The sequence below is a fragment of the Morus notabilis genome, unplaced genomic scaffold (genome assembly GCF_000414095.1).
Source record: "Morus notabilis unplaced genomic scaffold, ASM41409v2 Scaffold451, whole genome shotgun sequence".
In the NCBI taxonomy this organism is placed as follows: Eukaryota; Viridiplantae; Streptophyta; class Magnoliopsida; order Rosales; family Moraceae; genus Morus; species Morus notabilis.
Window position 1 is genome coordinate 516,420 of NW_010361080.1, and position 6,922 is coordinate 523,341.

A 6,922-nucleotide genomic window follows, 5' to 3' on the forward strand; every position below is an offset into this window, starting at 1 on the left:
CATCCCTCTCTACGCCAAAAGAGTTTATCATATGAAAAATACTAATCTTTCTAGTATACAATCGTTTTTCTTTAAATTATTCTATGTAAAACAACTGTTGATCACAAATTTGTGAGATTTTTCTTCTTCTCGACGCTGATTTTTTTTTATTTTTTTTATATATTTTTTTATCTTGATTGTTGTGTGATTTCTACAGTGGTTGGTGACGGCAGTCACTGGGTTTTTCCAAATCAGAGATTTCTTAGTTCAGTAATAATGGTGGAGATGGGCAACGACGGTTGGTTTGGCTTTTCGTTTTTTGTTTTTAACTTTTATGTTGTAATCTGGTGACATGATGTATTATGATATTTTTGTGCTTTTGTAATTTTTTTTATGTTTTCTTTGTAATATTTTGTTTTTATGTGTATTCTGAAAATAATATGGTAGAATATTAGTATCAAACTATCAGATTACTTTAGTGATCGGCACCGGTGAATTCCGGTGATGTTTGTTGAAAAAGTAAGTCAAGATTACCGATAATAATCTACAAGGTTATTTTCCAACAACAATTAATGATCATTATTCATTGCGACAACATTTGGCAGATTATTGATGATAATCTAGTATATTACCTTTGATCGATGAGGCAATTTCTATAATACATATTCTGTTGACCTTAGATTCATCCATTAAAGTGGCAAAAATCAAAACCTTCTTATTAAAGTGGTAAAAATCATAACGTGCTTAATTCTTGTGGCACTCCTGGAGTCAGTGTTTTCTCTCTAAGAGAAAGAGAAAAATAGGCCAAGATTTGAGATGAATTAAAATTAATAGGCTAATAATTTACATAAGTTAATAAATAGGCCAAATTACTATTTTTGTTCATAACTTGTCTTATGAACCATAACTTGACAAGTTATTGTTCATAATTCACGATTTTTGTTCATAACTTGTCTGGCTATGAACCATAACTTGACAAGTTTATCCATAATTTATCTAGTTATGAATCATAACTTAACAAGTTATGACCTATTAATTTTTATAATTAAAAATTGACCTATATACTTTCTTAAACTTTTTATTTTGGCCTATTTTTTACTATTTCCGTTTCTCTTTTAGTGCAAAATAAGTAATTAAGGCTCTTACCCATCGACTATTACTAGGCCCATAGGTTAGCCCAATTCCAACAGGTTTGCTACTAGAGATATTTCGGAAGTAATAATTACACTACATGGCAAAATCTGATGGCATAAATTGATATTTAGCTACGTTTTCTGGATATTACGAGAATAGCAAAATATCAATGAAAATATTTAAATAATGAATTAGCAAAATAACGTGCTTAATTCTTGTGGCACTCCTGGAGTCAGTGTTTTCTCTTTTAGTGCAAAATTTGTCAAAATCCGTGCGTTGCTGCAAAAAATATTATTTTATTATATAAAAAGTTTAAAATTTTTAAAGTATAAGATTAGTTTATATATTCATATATATATATATAGATATATTTATATAATATTTTAGTTAAAAGTTTTTTATAATGTATTATAGCTTTTATTTTCCTTTTTTTCTTTTGTTTTTCTTAACTGCAAAATATAAATTAAAAAAAATCATAATAATAATTAAGAAAGTTGAAAATCTTTAATTATATATAGTGTAAATTAAAAGATTTAAAAATAGTTATATTACCTGGTCCTTAGGTGTTTTCTGAATGGGTCTGTTGTCTTTGGTTCAAAACTGAAATGATAAAAAATTGTTAAGATATATATTCAAAATAAAAAGGTACAATTTATGGTATGGCAGACAAATATGCTCTACCAGTAGGTAAAGTAAAATTATGGTTGATTATGAAGTTCATTGGTTGGCATTGTGAAATAAGGAAGATAATTGTGAGCTTGGGTGTATCTGACCAAAGCAAGAGAAGAGCTGGATTAAACAAATGAATTAATGATTTCTCATAAAAATAATTATGGGCCCACAGTTGTTTAACTTTGAAAGTAAAAAAAGTTTGAAATTATACAAAAAGTTTATAATATAGAATTAGTTTATATATACATATCTATATATAGATGTATTTAGATAATATTCTAGTTAGAAGTTCCTTATAATGTATTAGAGCTTTTGTTTTCCTTAACATCCTAAACATTGTAAGCTCTAATACAGTAGATAAATAGATATATCTAAGGTAAAATGAAGCTAAGCTAAGCTAATATGAACCAAAAAAATTAAAAAAATTCACCTTGGCAACATCAAGAAGTTTAACAATAATTGCGGAGAGGAAAGAGGCACCAGAAGTAGAGACTCGGCAAGACCTAATTTCTTATCTGAAGCATTCTTTAAACTTAGAGGCTGAACGGCCGATAACCTAGATTAGTTCAATGAAACTCCATCAAAACCCAAATTATTAACTTAGCTTCAATATTTCATACCTCATTTCACAGGAAACCAATTCAAAAAAAAAAAAAAAGTTGTATTGGACCATCATCCATCCTCAAAGTTATTTATCCCAATTTAAGCACTCCTTGATCTAGCTATAAACCACTATGTTACAATTGAAAACCTTAAATATGCATTCATATCATTTCCTTCAATGTGCCTTAGGAAAGCCAAAGCTGATTATAATATTAATACACCAAATGACAAATCAAGCTCTTTCAATGCAACGATAATGCAAATAGCTTATGCATAAGATCAACACAAATAGAGATCTGTAGTCTCCCAAGAGACTTTACCACTACCAACAATATTATAGCATACCATTACAACGTCGACTTCAACTCTTATATATACTTAAAACATCATTATCGTCCACAATATAATCAAACACAGGGAAATCAATCTTTCAAAACACATAAACTAACAAATAATATTTATCTCAGAAGTAGTACTCTAACATCAAAACTAACCAAGATAGCTCATTAGATTCAATCCTATACTTCAAGATTAACCTTCAGAAATCCCTTTTCTTTGTACTAATTTTGGGAAACAAACCAGAATAGTGCAGCAATTGAATTACACTATAACTTTTCTTTGACTGTCATGGTGAACATAGAAAAGAATTAAATTTTTTCATGCTCTTAATGCAAAGTATTCCATCAAAACATTGAAAAAGGAAAAATAAAAGCAAGAAATAAATGACTATCTCATAGGGACAAAAATTCATGAGAAAATTAGAATTACATCATCTTAAAACATCATTATCCTCCACAATATAATCAAACACAGGTAAATCAGTCTGTAAAAACACATAAACTAACAAATAACATTTATCTCAGAAAGTAGTAACATTCACCTTGCTTCATCGTTTTACAACAATTTATGTCTCTTGACATATGTCAATCCAAACTTAGAGCCTTCGGTGTTCCTGTAAAGTGCTCTTGACACTAAGGAACATTATCCAATCTTTTAATCTCTCTCTACTAAATTCTATCCGACAAATTCAGAGGAATGACCCTCAATGGGTCATTATTATATTTTAAATGCTATTAGATTCTATCTTCACTTTCTTTCTTCATATATCAATTTTGGAAAGGAAAAATCATAAGATAAAAACACGAAACTAAAAGAGAGAATTAAATGGCATATTTTCTATTCTTAACTTTGTCGAGTTTAGCCTATGGAGTTGCACTTGCTTACCATAATAGTAACATATTGTGATTTTACTAAATAGCCATGCTCGCTATTATATTATCCATTCTTGATCATTAATAATTTTAGCTCTACTGTCTAGTTCCATGGAATAAAGTTAGTGAAAGCTCTTTAAGGAATAGAATATAAGAAATGGGTGAACGGATTGCAAAATAATTAGGCTATATATAATTTTTGCGAGGAGATGTTAGTTTGATGACCTTTTTTTTTTTTTTTTTTTTTTTTTCTGAGATATAGAGTCCATAGAATACTTATTCTAGTGTAGCCCTAGTAAGTAATGTCCCACTAAAAAATATTCAGGTACAATATGACATGTATTCTGATAGAATACGAAAAAAAAATCTTGTTAGAAAAAAAAATCTAAGAGAATATGAAAGATATCTACTAAAATATTAATAGTATAAATGATAAATTTAAAATTGATGACATAAATAACATAGTGTTATCTTTTTTATGACATTCTAAAAAATTTCACTTTACTCTACAATTAGTTAGTAAACTATTGATTAACTATTTCTCTTTTTCATCCTTCATTAACTACCTCTCTATCCCGCTAGAGTAATTGATCGTTGATGCCGCTTCTCCGGCATGTTGCTCATCGCGTTTTACCTTTTATCCAATAAGTAAATCCATGCCCATGGTTACCTAATTTTTATATTGCTCTTTGTTTTTAATACCTAATAAAGTGAACCAAGTGAACGACTGGTTTACTTTCATTAGTTTCATCTAACAATTGAGAGTTCTGACACCTTTCTCCATAACAATTTTTTTACTGCTAAAACCTTTTCTTTCCATTGCATATGTATATGTTACCTTTCTCCAAAAAAGAAGAAAAAAAGAACATTTTTACTACTAACTCCTGGTGTTCTACCAGGTGGCTTTCGGTCGCCAGTAGGTTGCCCTGTTTTGCTGGCAAGTTATCTCCAGCAATACGCACCAGACGCACCGTATTAAAGTAACATAAATAGTAGGAAATAGGCCAATATGAAAAACTTAAGAAAGTATATAGGCTAATTTTTAGTTATAAAAATTAATAGGTCATAATTTGTCAAGTTATGGTTCATAACCAGATAAGTTATTGACAAACTTGTCAAGTTATGGTTCATAACCAGATAAGTTATTGACAAACTTATCAAGTTATGGTTCATAACCAGATAAGTTATGGACAATAACTTATCAAGTTATGGTTCATAACCAGACAAGTTATGGATAAAAACAGTAATTTGGCCTATTTATTAACTTATGTAAACTATTAACTTATTAATTTTAATTCATCTCAAATTTTAACCTATTTCCCTCTTTCTCCCTTGAAGTAAAAAGGACAGGTAAGCGGAATAACTATGTAAGAAATTTGAGCAAACTAGGAAATATGTCCCTCTAGTTGTCCATTTAGTTTGCCTTTCTTTAGTTCTCTTCAATTTCGTGTCCCTCACTTTTTAAAATTTACTACTATATATGTGCGCAGACTTACCAATTATTTTAAGAGATTCCAAGAATATTTCTTTCTTGTCAGACCTCATGCCAGCATTACACAGGTCTCTCACTGATCACAATGATCACAGTCACATTTGATAGGATTTCACCCCATTTGCTAGAATCCGACAAGTTATTGTCAATTAGGATTGACAATTTGGGTAGCGACATAATGACACGATTTGAAACCTGCACAAAGTTAGTGGATTTGAGTTTACTATAAATGGGTTTGAGTCATAATCAGGTTGACACGATTAACACGATTAGTAAATGAGTTAGGTTAGGATTGACCTCTTAACACGAAGCGATGCAAATTGACATGATTAACTATATGTGTCATTTACAATCTAATAATTTGTGATATAACATGAAAGTTTATATAACATATTAAATACAAATAATGTGAATTTTAATATTTATAGGTAAAATTCATTTATTTTTTAAAAAAAAAAAGATAAATTAACCAATAAACATGTTAATCATGTCTTGACCATGTTAAATAAGTCATTGTTATAGTAGTTATTTATTCAATATATTAATTTAAACGGGTTATAGGGGTTGACACGATTAACACGATTAATAAATTGATCGTGTTTAGGTTGACATTTTTAACACGTTTAATAAACATGTCGTGTTTGGATTGACATTTTTTGACACTATTAATAAACGATTTGACACGAATATGACCCACTAACATAAATTGCCACCCTTATTGTCAATAACTAGAACTCCTTAATTCTACGTAATTGTAAGTAATAAATTTACATTAAAAAATCAAATAAAATCGATACACTAAATTTAAAGAGGTTCTTCTCATTGTGAGATTATGTACCTCTTTCAGCCACTGTAGCTTTTTTTGCTATGGTGAAAGAGAAGTTTAGAAGAAAAAATTTCACACCTCTCAACTCTCTTTATTTTCTCTAATATCTATCTCTAGTTAATCTGAAAATACTGCACCCTTTTTATAATAAACAAATAGGACAACAATATTAGGTTCCACAACTTAACAGTTATATGAAAATCTAATTTTTATTTTTTCATTTTCTTCCAGTAGGTGAGGTTTACGAGCTGAGGGTAACTATTTATGTGAGCTGGGGACTCAATCCCCTATAAGAGAATTTGGCTAAAATAACCAAGTAAAAAAGTGAAATTAGAGAAATGACTTTCTAATTTCATTTTTATTTATTTTATTTCAACAAACTCTTAATAATATAATTAATGGGTATTTATCTATTAATTGAGTATTATTAACAAAAATCAAGGTTAGAATTTAATTGAAAAAAAGCAACAGAGGAGGCCTTCTCTCTTCTTCGCTGAACTCGAGCGCTAAAAAAAAAAAAAAAAAAAAAAAAAAAAAACCTAAGAGAAACGAAGGAGTAAGAAGTCAAGAGAATGACCCAAAATCCTCATCCCCCTCTCTCTCTCCCTTCAAAACCTCCAGATCTCCTCTTCCCCTACGACTTCAGTGCTGGAGTTTATGGCCGCCAAAATAGAGAACACGACCATGCTGAAAGAAAGAGCTTTCGCACATACTCACCCCAGTATTTGTCGTCGCCTTCGTCGGCCCCTTCGTTACAGCCATCGCCGTCTTCACAAAGTGCTCTCCTATAGAATGGAATACAATTTTTCTTTCAAGAGTATTTTTATCATTCTTGAAAGTCAAACCAAAGCAATAGCACGTTAATTTATAAAAATGCCCACAATATTATCGATAAAGTTACTAAAAGAAGTTAAAACGTGATTCATCTGTCTGCTAACTCATTTTAAGCCACATGTAAAAAAAACAACAACGGCACACAATATTCGTCAAAGATTATAGTGAGGC